The sequence below is a fragment of the Mandrillus leucophaeus genome, unplaced genomic scaffold, assembly GCF_000951045.1.
Source record: "Mandrillus leucophaeus isolate KB7577 unplaced genomic scaffold, Mleu.le_1.0 Scaffold343, whole genome shotgun sequence".
Taxonomy (NCBI): Eukaryota; Metazoa; Chordata; class Mammalia; order Primates; family Cercopithecidae; genus Mandrillus; species Mandrillus leucophaeus.
The window spans coordinates 247,275-263,882 of NW_012103621.1; the positions used below are offsets into that span (position 1 = coordinate 247,275).

Here is a 16,608-nt window from a genome sequence, read left to right on the forward strand (position 1 = left end):
ATATATTGTTGCCTTCTATAAAGTCATAGTTATTCTCTTCTTAGTGACTTAAATTTTTTAATTAACATGCATGAAGTTTTTCTTGTCCACATGCCACATGAACAAATATTTGGCACTAAGGCATTAATCATCATAGTAGAAAGACATAGCCAAACAATTGCCCCTTTAGTTGGAGTCCTCTTAGGCACAATATTCAGGAAATGCTGGTGAATCATTTTGTGGGTCAACCTTTCTACAAATTTATTCTTTAGATTTTCTGTCCATTGCTTTTTTTGTCCTTTCCTCACTCCGTTTTGTGTTGGGGGACAAGTAGGGGAAGGAGATTCTTTCCTTCCTTCTTTTCCCCCTATTAAATGATTTTGATTGAAAGTAAGCTTTTGGTAAAAGAGTATGTATGTTAAGTGTATTTCAGATGTTACTAGTTTCTAATAGGTGAATGGTTTCTGTATTTTTAGAAACATTATGACCCAGAGTATAAATTCTGTAACTTGAGACTTTATGCTAGTTTGTCTAACCTCTAAATATACCTTGAATAGATAGTATATGTATTTATTCAAAACCATTAAATAATGGAATAGATACATGTTAAAAATTATATATACAGCATGATTATAACTACTGAATAAAAATTTGAAGGAATCTTAAAATAGTAGTAGATTGTGATTGCATTTTTATTTTATTTATTTATTTTTAGACAGAGTCTCACTCTGTCGCCCAGGCTGGAGTGCAATGGCGTGTTCTCAGCTCACTGCAACCTCCGCCTCCCAGGTTCAAGTGATTCTCCTGCCTCAGCCTCCTGAGTAGTTGGGATTACAGGCGCCTGTGCCCAGCTAGTGGTTTTTTTGTTTGTTTGTTTGTTTGTTTGTTTTGAGACGAAGTCTCTCTCTGTCACCCAGACTGGAGTTCAGTGGCACCATCTCGGTTCACTGCAAGCTCCACCTCCCGGGTTCACACCAGTCTCCTGCCTTGGCCTCCCAAGTAGCTGGGACTACAGGCGCCCGCCACCACGCCCAGCTAATTTTTTTGTATTTTTGGTAGAGACGGGGTTTCATCGTGTTAGCCAGGATGGTCTTGATCTCCTGACCTCGTGATCCGCCCGCCTCGGCCTCCCAAAGCACTGGGGTTACAGGCATGAGCCACCATGCCCAGCCTAGTGTTTGTATTTTTAATAGAGACGGGGTTTCGCCGTGTTGATCAGGCTGGTCTCAAACTCCTGACCTCAGGTGATCCACCCGCCTCGGCCTCCCAAAATGCTGGGATCACAGGCATGAGTCACTGTACCCAGCCATGGTTGCATTTTTTTGGCTCAGCTTTCTTTTACAAATTCAACATCATTTTTAGTACTGTTACTGTTAATATTCTATGATGATTAATAACATGCTAAATATTTCTGCATATTTTTTTATTGATATAATGTTTAATATTGTTGATTGAGTTTTATTTTATTTATGTATTTTGGAACAGGGTCCCGCTCTGTCACCCAGGCTGGAGTGTAGTGGCACGATCACAGTTCACTGCAGCCTTGACCTCCCCGGGCTCAAGCAATCCTCCCACCTCAGCCTCCTAGGTAGCTGAGACCAGGAGCATGCCTGGCTAATTTTTCTACTTTTTGTAGACACAGAGTTTTGCCATGTTGCCCAGGCTGGTCTCAAACTGATGGGCTCAAGACATCCACCCACCTTGGCCTTTCAAAGTGCTGGGATTATAGGCCTGAGCCACTGCACCCAGGCAGATGATTGAATTTTAGAAAGAAAAAAGTAAATCTATATTGATCCAATTTTGACTTTTCAAATGGAAATCTCAGAGCAGCAATGTGTTTAAAGAAACTCCTTTTCTGCTGTTAGGAATGTCATTTTTATAGTGTTATAGTTGGATACTATGCCAAGAGGGGGCAGGCATATTTCCTTTTAAATAACTTGATGGATGTATAATTTACATGCCATAATTCACCCATTTAAAATGTACACCTCAGTGGTTTTTAGTATATTTCCAGAGAAGATGTACAGGCATTACTTCAATCTAATTTTAGAACATTTCATCCTCTCAAAAAGAAACCCCATACTCATTAGCAGTCACTGCCCATTACTCCCTCCCCACAGTCCTTGCCAACCACTAATCTACTTTCTTTCTCTGTAGATTTGCCTGTTCTGGGTCTTTCTTTCTTTGTTTCCTTCTTTCCTTTCTTTTCTTTTTCTTTTTCTTTCTTTTCTTTACTTCCTTTCCTTTCTTTCCTTCCTTCCTTTTCTTTCTCTTTCCTTCCTTCCTTTCTTTTCTTTCTTTCTTTCTTTCTCTTTCTTTTTCTTTTCCTTCCTTCCTTCCTTCTTTCTTTTCCTCCCTCCCTCCCTCCCTCCCTCCTTCCCTCCCTCCTTCCTTCCTTCCTTCCTTCCTTCCTTCCTTCCTTCCTTCCTTCCTTCCTTCCTTTCTTTCTTTTCTTTTCTTTTCTTTTCTTTTCTTTTCTTTTCTTTTCTTTTCTTTTCTTTTTTCTTTTCTTTCTTCTTTCAAGACAGAGTCTCGCTCTGTCACCTAGGCTACAATGCAGTGGCTCGATCACGGCTCACTGCAACCTCCACCTCCTGAGTTCAAGCAGTTCTCCTGCCTCAGCCTCCTGAGTAGCTGGGACTGCAGACACCTGCCACCAAGCCTGGTTAATTTTTGTATTTTTAGTAGAGGCGGGATTTCACCATGTTGACCCGCCTGGGCTCAAACTTGTGACTTCAAATGATCCACCTACCTTGGCCTCCCAAAGTGCTAGGATTACAGGTGTGAGCCACTGCGTCCTTCCGGATAGTTCTTATAAATGGAATCATATACCATGTGGCCTTTTGTGACTGGCTTCTTTTTGCATAATGATTTCAAGGTTCATTCATGTTGTAGCATGTATCAGTATATTCAGGCACTGCATAACGTTTCAATTACAGACCACATATTTGATGGTGGTCCCATAAGATTATAATATCGTATTTTTATTGTACCTTTTTATGTTTAGATACACAAATACCGCTGTGTTGCAGTTGCCTACAGTATTCAGTATAGTAATGTGCTGTACAGGTTTGTAGCCCAGGAGTAATAAGCCATACCATGTAGCTTAGTTGTTTAGTAGGCTCTACTGTCTAGGTATGTGTAAGCACACTCTGTGGTGTTCACACAACAAAATGATAATGCATTTCCCAGAACATATCCCCATTGTTAAGTGATGCATAATTGTACTTTGTTCCTTTTTGTTGCTCAGTAATATTCCATTGTATGGATATAATACATTTTGTTTATCCATCATTTGATGAACATTTGGGTTGTTGCCGTTTTTGGCTACTACAAATAATGCTGCGATAAACAGTCATATGCAGGATTTTGTGTGGACATACATTTTCATTTATTTTGGATATATACCTAAGAGTGATATCATATGATAACTCTATGTTTAACCTTTTGAGAAACTGCCAGACTCTTTTCCAAAGTGGCTGCACCAGCCAGACACGGTGACTCACGCCTGTAATCCCAACACTTTGGGAGGCTGAGGCAAAAGGATCACTTGAGCCCAGGAATTTGAGACCAGCCTGAGCAATGTAGTGAGACACCATTTCTATTAAAAAGAAAAAAAAACAAAAAAAGAAGAAGAAAGTGTCTGCACCATTTTACGTTCCGACTAGCAGTGTGTGAAGATAAGTTTTCCCACATTCTCACCAATATTTGTTATTATTTGTCTTTTTAAAAATTATAGCCATCCTAGTGGATGTGAAGGTGTATCTCATTGTCGTTTTGACTTGCATTTTCCTAATGACTGATATTGAGCATTTTTTCCTACACTTATTGGCCATTTGTATATTTTCTTTGGAGAAATGTCTGTTTAGGTCCTTTGCTAATTTTTTTTTTTGAGACAGAGTCTTACTCTATTGCCCAGGCTGGAGTGCAGTGGCAGAATCTCAGCTCACTGCAACCTCCACCTCCCAGGTTCAAGCAATTCTCCTGCCTCAGCCTCCCAAGTAGCAGAGACTACAGGTGAACACCACCAAGCCTGGCTAAGTTTTGTAGTTTTTAGTAGAGATGGGGTTTCACTGTATTGGCCAGGCTGGTCTCGAACCTCTGACCTCAGGTGATTCAACTGCCTCACCCTCCCAAAGTGCTGGAATTACAGGCATAAGCCACTGTGCCTGGCTGCCCATTTTAAAATTGGGTTATTTGTCTTTTTGTTATTGAGTTATAGAAGTTCATTATGTGTTCTAGATAAAAGTCCCTTATTAGATTTATGATTTGCAAAATTTTTCTGTTTATACATGTTGTGTGTTCACTGTCTTGATGGTGGCCTTTGAAGCACAAACTTTTTAAATTTTGATGATGTCTAACTTATTTTTTCTTTTGTCGCTTGTGATTTTGTTTTCATATCTATAGAAGGTCATACTTCTGATTAAAATGATTTAGACGACATACTTCAGAAAACACTACCAGTAAAAACCAAATGGTGTAGTTTTGAGTGTTTAGTGGTCTTGGGGAAACTATTATACAAAATATGTCAGCTAATAAACAAGTTTTATTTTCCTTTTAATCACTTGGAAGATAGGAAAGCTAACAGATGGTAATTATTTCACATCTCGAAATTCTTTGAGAGTGGCGTCTAAATACAATACTAAGTAGAAATTAGCCTTTTGACTAACATTCCGATAATATATTTGAAATTTGAAGATACTTTCATAAATTAACAAATATTTATACACAAGGGACTACTACATAGGTATTTTTACCAACATCTATCTGTGTAGATATAAATTATAATAGCTGTATAGTGTTCTATTGTATGAATGTACCTTGATTTGTTTACTTTAACCTGCTCCAGTTTTTTTGTTAAGTTAGCTTAAATCTACTTAAACCATTTATCTGAACTTACCACATGTTTATTCCAAGGTACTATGCTACTGGTACTAGATTTACAGGATATATGGAAATTTAAAGATCATTTTTGGATCTTCTCTATGTTTTCATTAACTGTTTACTCCTGTTTTGTGTCAGGCACTGTGCTAGGTTATAGCAATAACAAGATAGATAAAACATGATCTCTTTAAAGATTTTAAATTCCATGTGGAGTGACAGTTTCTGTGATATGCACATTATGTACTGTGATGAAAGAATAATGATCCCTGCCTTTGGGCAAGGAGGAGGATGTGGTATATTACATGACATTTGAGCAAAATAGTTGTATCACAAAAGGTACAGTAAAAATATATAATCTTATGGGACCACCATCATGTATATGGTCTGTAATTGACTGAAAAGTTATGCAGCACCTGCCTGTACTGATATATGCTACAACATGAAGTTCTCCAGTGTACAGGGAGAAAGAATAATCCATATAGAGAGCATGAGCGAAGGTATGACATATTAGTGTAACAGAAACAGGCCAGTATAAATAGAGTAACTAGAGATGAGTCTGAAAAGTTAGCTCGGGAGTAGGTTATCAAGAATCTTAAATCCATTCTAAGGCTTGTGAATTCAGAAATAGTAGAGAGCCAGTGGAACCTTTTAAGCAAATGAAGAACATCTGTATTTAGGACCATACTTGATGACAGTGTGGTGAATGAGAGATGAGAAAGACTCGAGTCCTGGAGAACATTTGGAAGGCTGTTGTAGTAGTCTAGGTCAGTGGTCTTCAAACCATTGATCACACATCCCCATTAATTAAAATTTGTTTGACCATGTACTAAAAAAATACATATAAATATAAATGCTCACATATTTCAAAAACTATAATTTATTGATGGGTACTACTGTTTTAATATTTAACTATGGAAAAATTAAACATGAGAAAGAAAATTTTGAAATGAACTATTTAAAAATATATTTAAATAACTTGAACTTTTCAGATTAATGGTACAAAAAACCCTGACTGAATATGTGTCACACACTTGAACTACAAAAAGTTGCAGCATGCAGAAAATGAAAAAACGAGAAGTCCACTGTTAACTCTTTTTTTGTTTGTTTGTTTGTTTAAATTGAGACAGAGTCTCACTCTGTCACCGAGGCTGGAGTGCAGTGGCGTGAACAGGGCTTACAGCCTCGATTTCCTGGGCCCAAGCAATCCTCCCACCTCAGCCTCCATGGTAGCTGGGGCTACAGGCACATACCACCATGCCTGGCTAATTTTTGTATTTTTTGTAGAAACAGGATTTCGCCATGTTGCCCAGGCTGACCTTGAACTCCTGGTCTCAAGTGATCTGCACACCTCAGCTTCCCAAAGTGTTGGAATTACAGGCGTGAGCCACTGTGTCTGACCTTAACTCTTATGTGTTGCAGAACTCCCGTTATTCTTCTAGGATTCCTGGTGTACTGTGTGTTGCACCTGACCATCTAATATGGAGTAAGTGAAGGCACCAGTATCAATCCATATTCATGAATACTAGTAAATCTTAATTCCTAATTGTTCGATGAAAATTAAATATAAATACATCTAATTTTTCTTCATACTTCAGCATACCCCTTGGCACTTCTGGTACATATTTTTCTGGATTATAGATAATATGTTCAAAGACACAGTGGCAATAATGATGATGGAGGGCAGAGATGGAAGATTTAGAAAAATAATGAACAATTTAGGTATGTAAGGAAAGGATAGTAATAAGAATGGCTTCATAGTTCCTAGCTTGTGCATTAGTAATGGTTTTAACAGAAATACAGATTCTGAAGGGACCACGTTTTTATATACTAGTTTGAATATTTAGAGGATGAATTGCATAAGAAACATCAAAATGGCAGAAGTTCAGTAGGTTATTGGAAATAAGTGTCTAAGTGTCAGGTGATAAGTCAAAATGGAGATTGTGATTAATCAGCATGTAGGTGATAGTTAAAAACTGGAGAAGTATATAAACATAAAACAACTGAGACTAGATCTCTGAGATACTATTATTTCAGGTTTGCCAGTGAAGACACAAGAGATTAGAAAGATAGGAGAACCAGGACAGAGTAGAAGCTATTTCAGAAAAGGCAAGGTAAAGATCATGATTTTCTTTCTTTTTGTTTTTTTCTCTTTTGGAGATGGAGTCTTGCTCTGTCGCCCAGGCTGGAGTTCAGTGGCATGATCACGTGATCTTGACTCTCTGTAACGTCCATCTTCTGGGGTCAAGCAATTCTCCTGTCTCAGCTTCCTGAGTAGCTGGGACTACAGGTGCACGCCACTATGCCTGGCTAATTTTTTTGTATTTTTAGCAGAGATGGGATTTCACTGTGATGCCCAGGCTGGTCTCAAACTCCTGAGCTCAGGCAGTCTGCACACCTCAGCCTCCCAAAGTGCTAGGATTACGGGCGTGAGCCCCTGCACCTGGCCTTAAGGATCATGATTTTCAAGGAACAAAATTTGAGTACAGTGGCCAATGCTAAACAAAGCCAGGCGTGTAAACACTGAAAATTCACCATTACACATGGCTAAGAAGTTGGTGGCCCAGCCTGGCGCAGTGGCTCACGCTTGTAATCCCAGCCCTTTGGGAGGCCAAGGTCAGCAGATAACTTGAACCCAGGAGTTTGAGACCAGCCTGGCCAACATGGTGAAACCCCATCTCTACTAAAAATACAAAAATTAGCCATGCATGGTGGTGCACGCCTGTAATCCCAGCTTGGATTACTTGGGAGGCTGAGGATTGTTTGAACCCAGAAGGTGAAGGTTGCAGTAAGCGGAGATCATACCGCTGCACACCAGCCTGGGCGACAGAGCGAGACCGTCTCAAAAACAAAAAAAAGAAGTCAGTGGCCTGATAAAAAGAATTCACATATGAAATGACTACCAAGATGGTGTGTAGTAAAATGCTCTATATGAGCTGGGCGCAGTGACTCATGCCTGTAATCCCAGTACTTTGTGAGGCTGAGGCAGGCAGATCACTTGAGGTCAGGAGTTCGAGACCAACCTGGCTAACATGGTGACACCCTGTCTCTACTAAAAGTGCAAAAATTAGCTGGGTGTGGTGGCACGCTCTTGTAATCCCAGCTACTGGGGATGCTGAGGCACGAGAATTGCTTGAACCTGGGAGGTGAAGGTTGCAGTGAGCAGAGATTGCACCACTGCACTCCAGCCTGGGCAACAGAGTGCAACTCCATCTCAAAAAAGCAAAAATGCTCAGTATAGATTTTATATTATAAAGTGTTAAAATTTTGGCCAAGTGTAGTGGCACATGTGAGGCCTATAATTCCAGCACTTTGGGAGGCCAAGGCAGGAGGAGTGCTTGAGGCCAGGATTTCGAGGCCAGCCTGGGCAACATAGGGAGACCCCTTCTGTATGAAAAATGTAAAAATTAGCCAGATATAATGGTGTACACCTATAGTCCTAGCTACTCAGGAGGCTGAGGTGAGAGGATTGCTCACTTCAGGAGGTAGAGGCTGCAGTGAGCCATGATTGAACCACTGCACTCCATCCTCTGGGTGATAGAACAAGATCTGTATCTTTAAAAAAAGAGAAGAGTATTAAAAATTTATCCTGACTGGGTGCGGTGGCTCACGCCTGTAATCCCAGCCCTTTGGGAGGCCAAGGCGGGCAGATCATGAGGTCTGGAATTCGAGACCAGCCTGGCCAACATGGTGAAATCCTGTTTCTACTAAAAATAAAAAGATTAACCAGGCATGGTGGTGCATGTTTGTAATCCCAGCTACCCAGGAGGCTGAGTCAGAAGAATTGCTTGAACCCGAGAGGTAGAGGTTGCAGTGAGCCAAGATCACGCCAGTGCACTCCAGTCTAGGTGACAGAATAAGACTCCACGTCAAAAAAAAAAAATCTGTTCTACCCAGCACTTTGGGAGGCCGAGGTGAGCAGACAGATCACTTGAACTCAGGAGTTCAAGACCAGCCTGGGCAACGTGATGAAACCCCATCTCTACGAGAAATACAAAAATTAGCTGGGCATGGTGGCACACTCCTGTAGTCCCAATTACTCAGGGGGTTGAGACAGGAGGATGGCTTGAGCCCAGGAGGCAGAGGTTGCTGTGAGCTGAGATTGCACCACTGCACTCCAGCCTGGGCGTCAGAGCCAGACCTTGTCTCAAGAAAAAGAAAAAAGAAAAAAGATCTAAAATATAATCCCTCTCCTCTATTTTGCATACCTTAAAGTTTATCTTGTTGCCAAGTATTTATTGGCTACCTTCTCTGCTAATAACCACAGAGTTACAAAGATAAGTTAGAGATTGGAAGGATTCAAAGAGAGACTGCTAGCTGTTTTTGTTGTGTTTTGTAAACCTGTGGATGATTTTGACATTTTGTTATACTTTAGCAATCTTCTTTCTGTCTATACAGTAGTGACACATTCGTTTATTGTAGCCATGGATAATGTCAGTCAACTTTTGGGGAAAATATTCTTTCATGTTATCTTCTGTAGACTAGAATAATATTTTTCATTCTGTCTTTTGAGAGCAGAGAATTAAGAGGTACCTAATAAAGCGAGATGGAGGTGGATCTCTGTAAGCTTATAGTAATTACAACTCATAGGAAAATAATTTGCTGTCCTCTTTTTTACATTAAAGTTTCTCTCTCCTAGCATTTTTCTGCTGTATAAGTCAGGTGATAAAATGGGACTTAATGAAATTAGTATTAAATTTTACTTTATAGTCTGTGCACCAGAGCATGATGGAGTCAAAAGAGTTGGTATCAGAATGTAGGAAGTAGTGATTGAGGAAAGGGTAGTAGGATAGGCTGTACCCCTTTAGAAGATCTAATATATGCAGGTAGATTTCATTTTTGGAGTAATTACCAGTTATTCTTAAGGATTCTTAAATTCTAGCTTGATGTTCTAAAAAACGCACCACAGTGTAATTCTGCAAGTATTCTTTTCTTCTCAGACTAAGGTTATTATTGAAAGGAAGCCACTGAAGATTGGTTAGACGTTGTTACCCGTGTTTACTCAGATTTTGTTTCCCAAATTACTTTCCCAATCACTGTTTTAGAAGTTAAAATATTTTATGTATTTTTATTAGTCTAGTTTTACTACTTATGGTAAACTAAGAACTGGTTTAACAATATATACTTAAATAGTTTGCTAAAAGTACTATATTTGAACAAAAGATTCCACTCCTAACCCTGTTGTTATAATAAAAGACTAATGTCATAAAATATAGAGGAAACCCAGTTATCAGTTTATGTTTATGATTATCAGAATTATTCATTTTTTGTGTTAATTTACTATATTTGATGCTAAAACATTGTAGTGTATTCATTTGTTATTTGGAAGACTTCAGTATAATTCTTAAAATATATTTGTGAGATAATTATGCTTAAATTTTAATAGAAAAATATTATACATGTTTGCTTTTTTAATCTCCAAATTATTTTCATTAATATCCTATTTGGTTCCCGAGACTGTTATCTCATTTTTATTGATAAAGAAACTCAAATCAGAGAGGTTAAATAACTTTCTTAACAACTTAGTGACAGAATGGGACTAAAAACTCATGCCTGCTTTTTTCAGTACTTATATTATCATATACTTTAAAAGTTTCTCAGTTTGGTAGTTTCCCAATTCCAAGTTTCATTGTAATACAATAGTACCTTTGCTACTGTAGCTGACTAGATGGCTTAGGACACTAGATAAATTACTATTTTAAAGAGTTGTTTTCTCTAGTTCCACATGCTTACCTGTTAAAGATTCTAATAAACTACGCTTTTCCATAATGTCCTTTAAGATAAGAAATGAGAATTTCCTCTCCCTAGGTTTGTCATTTTGTTAGCTTGCACACTAAAATATGCTGGATGCCTATATTCCCAGTTACTCAGAAGGCCAAGGCAGGAGGATCACTTGAGCCCAAGAGTTCTAGGTTACAGTGAGCTATGATCACATCACTGCAGTCGAGACTGGGCAACAGAGCAAGACGTGGTCTCAAAAAAAAATTTTTTTTTTCGCTAAAAGTCTAAATATATGAATCTGGCCAGGCACGGTGGCTCACAACTGTAATCTCAACACTCTGGGAGGCTGAGACAGGAGGATTGCTTGAACCCAGGAGTGCGAGACTAGCATGGACAACATAGTGAGACCCCATCTCTTTAAAAAAAAATTCTAAATATATGAATTAATTGCATCATATTAGTGAGAGGTTAAAAAAATAATAACTCGTGGCCCTCATGAAAGATGAGTCTCTTTGTAGCATAGGTTTTGTCAGTTATGAACTTAAAAAACTGTCGAGTGAAAAAATTGACCAGTATACTATAGAATTCCAATACTTTTTCCTTAGGACTCTGAATTAAATTGTCAAATGTAAGTGTAATTATTCATAAGAGTAATATCTAATGCCATGATACGATTTACCATGATAAAATTTACAACATTTCATTATTTGGTATTTTTAAAATTAAATTTTACTATAAGAGGGTATCGCGGATATTTCATTTTAATCTTAAATTTGTATCTTCCCTAACAGTTGGTCATATAGCAGCTCTTTGAACAGTTCTAGCAAAGACGAACTCAGGTACTTTATAAGGTAGTGTAATGTACTTTTGAATAACTGGTGGTTAGAAAATCGTGAAAATTTTGCTCCAAAATCTGTCTAATGTTCCAACTATTTTTCCTAGTTCTTTCTACTCAGTTTTTCACATGACAATCTATCAAAATAGCCAAAGACTTATTCTGTAATTTTCTTTTGAGTCTTTCCTGTTCCAGACTAAAAATCCTTGGTTTGATTTATTTTTACTCATATTACATGATTTTCTATCAGGATTGCCTCCTTCTCGTTATATTTGAATTTTTTAGGGTCTTACATTTTTCACAAATTCAACAGAGTACTCCAAGATGTAAAATGATCTGTTTTAATATATGGTGGGATAGTTACCTGCCTTATTAAGTGGGTTATACTTAAATATATGCAACCTCAGTTTTTTTACTTTTGAGGAAGCCACATCATACTGTTAGCTCATTTGGGGCTTGTAGTCATTTAGAACCCTTTTCCACAGCAGCAGTGGGTAAGTTGAGATTTTCTGGTTTGTTCTTACTACAATTGAAGTGTTCAGACATAAGTGTTTAGGTATTACAGTTACCCTTATTATGTTTCTTCTTCATTTTGTTCATTGTTGTAGTTAGTAGCTTTTAACATACTAATTTATGTTTTTAACATGCTAGTCATGTCCTCCAAGTATGTGTTGTTGGAGGTTTCTTAGCCAACAGGTATTTATTAATTACTTACTGTATGTAGGGCACTAGATATGCTTCCTTTCTGTATGGTATTGATAGTTTTCTAAGGTAGAAAATTATTCCAGTGTTCAAGTATACTTAGAAAAAGTAGGAAACTTACCCCGCCCCATAATAAACACTCTAGTAATAGTGAAAACATATGGTACTGGCCAGGCGTGTTGGCTCACGCCTGTGATCCCAGCACTTTGGGAGGCCGAGGCGGGTGGATCACAAGGTCAGGAGATTGAGACCATCCTGGCTAACACCTGTCTCTTATACACATCTAGATGTGTATAAGAGACAGGCTACTCGGGAGGCTGAGGCAGGGGAATGGTGTGAACCCAGGAGGCGGAGCTGCAGTGATACGAGATCGCGCCACTGCACTCCAGCCTGGGTAACAGAGCAAGACTCCGTCTCAAAAAAAAAAAAGAAAACATATGGTACTGGCACAAGAACAGACAAGCAGAACACTGGGACAGTATAGAGAACTCAGATTGATTTATATATGAGAAGTGAATGAGATAAAAATGCCATTACAAATTGATTAGTTAAGTACAAGCTTGATTTAGTAGGTGGCATGAAGAAACCTGCTCACTAGATGGAGATAAATAAAATTGGGTCCTTGCTGTTTATAAAGAAGGACCAAAATAATGTAGACAAAACTATAAAGTTAATAAAACATGATTTATCTTTCTGACATAGTATTAGGAAAGTATTTCTTAATACCTCAAAAGCTTGAAGTCATAAGGGAAATTTAATTTGATGAAGTTCTCAAATTCATTAGTAATAAGAGAAATCTAAATTATAACATTCTTTTAGTTTATACCGATTAGGCTAACAAAAATTAGAAAGCAAAGCTAGATAATGCTACATACTGGCTGGACACAGGGAAATAGGAGCCTCAAGGAGTGCCGATTAGTGTAGTCAGTCTTGAGAACAATTTGACAGTTCATCATTTTCTTGATAAGATTCACTTTGACCTAACAGTCTGTTTCTGGGTCTATAAGCAGAGATTAATTCTCACATGGGTTCGTAAGGGGACATGTAAGGAGATAATTCATTTCAACATTGTTTTTGATGACTGGCGATTAAAGATACCGTGAATCTGCAATGCTGCGGGAGTGGATAGACAACATGTGGAGTACTTTGCATCAATCAGAAACAATGAACCAAGTCACTGAAATTGTATACAACCAGTTTTTTACAGATTAAATCTTTAAAAATAATAAAAATAGATATACTGTAATAAATATACCACAGCAACATCAATAGGTTTTAAAACATCTAATGCAGAGGGTAAAAGGAGGAAAACATAGAAATAGAAGAATGTTTGTCAAACAAATTAGAAGAATAACTTCTTGGTAAGGGGAAGGGGGATAGGATATGGAAATGGAAAGAAATGAATCAGTTAGAAGAGAGGTATTATACAGATGATGATAACACACTGTGAACTGAGGAGTATGATTAAATATTTTGTACCTGAGGAATAAAAGTGGGACTTGGGAACTTATTTAACAGTGAATGTAAATGGGGTTGGAGTTTAAAAAAAAAAGACTAAGAACATAAAAAAGAAACTTAAAATAATCTAGGTACGAGGACATGAGGCTTTTCTTTAGGATTGTGGAAATTGGGAATGGAAAGTAAAGGACTGGTATAAGAAATACTGCAAAGACGTGGTGTCCACAACCAGTTGGGTGCAGAGATGAGCCAAGTTTTGAATCTGGGTAACTGGGAAGATGGAGATACTATTAGTTAAAGAGGAGTAGCAAACAGAAGATAACCACATTTAACTCTGACGAGATGTGTTGAATTCAGCTTAAGATATATTCCATTGGAGGTTCCAGCATTTCATTGAGGTAGGTTATTCACTGATAGAGCATTTATTGAGGATATACTGTGTGTTAGGCATCAAAGCAGGATATATATATATGGGGTTTTTTGGCCAAAATTGTAGCAAAAAATTGTATATGTGTATGTATATATCCTGCTTTGATATATAAGTATACATTTATGTATGAATATATGTATGTATATTTAACTTATTTTAAGTTCAGAGGTATATGTACAGGTTTGTTATATAGGTAAATTTGTGTCACAGGGGTTTATTGTCACCCAGGTATTAAGCCTAGTACCCGTTAGTTATTTTTCCTGATACTCTCCCTCCTCCCACCCTCCACCCTCTGGTAGACCCCAGTGTCTATAGTTCTCCTCTGTGGGTCTATATGTTCTCATCATTTAGCTCCCACTTATTAAGTTAGAGCATGCGGTATTTGGGTTTCTATTCCTGCAATAGTTTGCTAAGGATAACGGCCTCTAGCTCTATACATGTTCTGCAGAGTACATGATCTTATTCTTTTTTTTGTGACTGCATAGTATTCCATGGTGTGTATGTACCACATTTTCTTAATCCAGTGTACCATTGATGGGCATTTAGGTTGATTCCATGTCTTTGCTATTCTGAATAGTGCTGCAATTAGCATACATATGCATATATCTTTATGATAGAAAAATTTATATTTCTTTGGGTATATACCTAGTAACGGGATTGCTGGGTTAAATGGTAGTTCTGTTTTTACGTCTTTGACGAATTGCCACATTGCTTTCCACAATGGTTGAACTAATTTACACTCTCACCAACAGTGTATAAACGTTCCATTTTCTCCACAACCTTGCCAACATCTCTTATTTTTTGACTTTTTAATAGTAGCCATTCTCACTGGCATGAGATTGTATCTTATTGTGGTTTTGATTCATATTTCTCTAATGATCAGTAATGTTGAGCATTTTTTCATATGCTTGTTGGCTGCATGTATGTCTTCTTTTGAAGTGTCTGTTCATGTCCTTTGCTGTCTTTTTGATGTTTTTTTTTTCTTGTAAATCTGTTTAAGTTAAAGCAGGATATTTTTTATTCCTAACATGTTTTGGCCCTACTATTTCAGTCTCCTCCATTTTGGTCCTTGGAGTGATTTGGTTGGGTTTCCTAGAATTGGTAAGGTTGAAATTATACCAGTTTACTGTTGAGTAAAAAAAAAAAAAAATGACAAAATGGTTAAAACATCCCAAAAAATTAGATCTGTAAAATTTCACCTAAGAAACCAGCACTTTAAGAGGCTAAGACGGGCTAAGGCGGGCGGATCACCAGGTCAGGAGTTCAAGACCAGCCTGGCCAATATGGTGAAACCCTGTCTCTACTAAAAGTACAAAAATTAGCTGAACGTGATGGCGTGCGCCTGTAATCCCAGCTACTTGGGTGGCTGAGGCAGGAGAATTGCTTGAACCCAAGAGGCGGAGGTTCCAGTGAGCCGAGATCACACCACTGCACTCCATCCTGGGTGACAGAGCAAGACACTGTCTCAAAAAAAAAAAAAGGAAAGAAAAGAAAAGTAAGAAACCAGATTTAGTAATAATGGCCACAAAGGAAAACTTAAAATGGCAGAAAATCATTGAAATTTGCTTTGAACTAAAAAATGAATAGGTGAATCAAGTATTTGTTGTAAAATTTACTCTAGAAGAGACTTGATACTGTTTTCAGTAGTTCTAGTAAAACAAAATTGAAAAGGGGGGAAAAAAATAGAAACTTTGTGCCATGTAGAAAATCACTCTGGGTATCAAGTCAGCTTGATGTTTTTGTTGTTCCAGAAAATACTGGGTTCCTGCCCCACTTAACTGAGTTAGATTTGAATTTTTTTTTTTTTTTTTTGAGACAGAGTTTCGCTCTTGTTGCCCAGGCAGGAGTTCAATGGCATGATCTTGGCTCACAACAACCTCTGCCTCCTGGGTTCAAGCGATTCTCCTGCCTCAGCCTCCCAAGTAGCTGGGACTACAGGCGTGCGCCACCGTGCGCGGCTAATTTTGAATTTTTGGTAGAGACAGGGTTTCTCCATGTTGGTCAGGCTGGTCTGGAACTCCCGACCTCAGATGATCCACCCACCTTGGCCTCCCAAAGTGCTGGGATTGCAGGCATGAACCACTGTGCCTGGCCTTGAATCTTTTAAATTAGTTTTACATTATATCAATACTATGTCAGTACATTCTCATTGTAATATATTTAGATTTTATAAACAAAATAAAAGCGACCCTGTGATCCTGTCCCTTCCCTCTCTAGAGGTAACCACCATTTGGAATATATCCTTTCAGAGATCTTTACTTTGCTTTTACAAATGTGTGTACAAAAAATAAATGTTGATTTGTGAAAATTTGGTATTCCCTATATAGTCTGTAAGCTTTAAATATATAAGTCTTGGCCGGGCGCGGTGGCTCAAGCCTGGAATCCCAGCACTTTGGGAGGCCGAGACGGGCGGATAACGAGGTCAGAAGATCGAGACCATCCTGGCTAACCTGGTGAAACCCCGTTTCTACTAAAAAATGCAAAAAACTAGCCGGGCTCGGTGGCAGGTGCCTGTAGTCCCAGCTACTCGGGAGGCTGAGGCAGGAGAATGGCGTAAACCCGGGAGGCGGAGCTTGCAGTGAGCTGAGATCTGGCCACTGCA

General features: G+C 38.3%; 1 protein-coding gene across 2 annotated transcripts in view; it reads left to right on the plus strand.

Moving 5' to 3' along the window:
- AGO3 (argonaute RISC catalytic component 3) overlaps positions 1-16,608 on the plus strand; it is a 138,200-nt gene that overhangs the window by 17,383 nt on the left and 104,209 nt on the right. The gene's annotated exons all lie outside the window — the stretch shown is intronic.